The sequence below is a fragment of the Bison bison genome, unplaced genomic scaffold (assembly GCF_000754665.1).
Source record: "Bison bison bison isolate TAMUID 2011002044 unplaced genomic scaffold, Bison_UMD1.0 scf7180017864373, whole genome shotgun sequence".
NCBI classification, from domain to species: Eukaryota; Metazoa; Chordata; class Mammalia; order Artiodactyla; family Bovidae; genus Bison; species Bison bison.
Window position 1 is genome coordinate 10923669 of NW_011494945.1, and position 1531 is coordinate 10925199.

Sequence of the window (1531 nt, forward strand, 5' to 3'; positions counted from 1 at the left end):
TCTGATGCTGGGAGGGATTGGGGGCAGGAGGAGAAGGGGATGACAGAGGATGAGATGGCTGGATGGCATCACCGACTCGATGGACGTGAGTTTGAGTGAACTCCAGGAATTGGTGATGGACAGGGAGGCCTGGCATGCTGCAATTCATGGGGTCACAAAGAGTCGGACACGACTGAGTGACTGAACTGAACTGAACTGATAGTTGATTCAACACAAGAAATAACTCTACACTTGGACATTACCAGATGGTCAATACTGAAATCAGATTGATTATATTCTTTGCAGTTGAAGATGTAGAAGCTCTATACAGTCAACAAAAGCAAGACTGGGAGCTGACTGTAGCTCAGATCATGAACTCCTTAACTGCAAAATTCAGACTTAAATTGAACAAAGTAGGGAAAACCACTAGACCATTCAGATATGACCTAAATCAAATCCCTTATGATTATACAGTGGAAGTAACAAATAGATTCAAGGGATTAGAGCTGATAGAAAGAGTGCCTGAAGAACTATGGATAGAGGTTCGTGACATTGTACAGGAGGGTGTGATCAAAACCATCCCCAAGAAAAAGAAATGCAAAAAGACAAAGTGGTTGTCTGAGGAGGCCTTACAAATAGCTGAGACCGTAAAGGCAAAGGAGGAAAGGACAGATATGTCCATCTGAATGCAGGGTTCCAAAGAATAGTAAAGAGATATAAGAAAGCCTTCCTCAGTGATCAATGCAAAGAAATAGAGGAAAACAATAGAATGGGAAAGACTAGAGATCCTCAAGAAAATTAGAGATAGCAAGGGAACATTTCATGCAAAGATGGGCACAAAAAGGACAGAAAAGGTATAGACCTAAGAGAAGCAGAAGATATTAAGAAAAGTTGGTAAGAATACAAAGAAAAACTATGCAAAAAAGATCTCAATGACCCAGATAACCACGATAGTGTGATCATTCACCTAGAGCCAGACATCCTGGAGTCTGAAGTCAGGTGGGCCTTAGGAAGCATCACTATGAACTAAGCTAGTGGATGTGATGGAATTCCAGTTGAGCTATTTCAAGTCCTAAAAGATGATGATGCTGTGAAAGTGCTGCACTCTGTATGCCAGCAAATTTTGAAAACTCAGCCACAGGACAGGAAAAGGTCAGTTTTCATTCCAATCCCAAAGAAAGGCAATGTCAAAAATGTTCAAATTACTGCACAATTGGCACTCATCTCGCATGCTAGCAATGGAGAAGGCAATGGCAACCCACTCCAGTACTCTTGCCTGAAGAATACCATGGACAGAGGAGCCTGGTAGGCCGCTGTCCATGGAGTCATGAAGAGTCAGATACAACTGAGTGACTTTACTTTCACTTTTCACTTTCATGCATTGGAGAAGGAAATGGCAACCCACTCCAGTGTTCTTGCCTAGAGAATCCCAGGGACAGTGTAGCCTGGTGGGCTGCTGTCTATGGGTTCGCACAGAGTTGGACATGACTGAAGCGACTTAGCAGCAGCAGCAGCACATGCTAGCAAAGTAATGCTCAAAATTCTCCAAGCC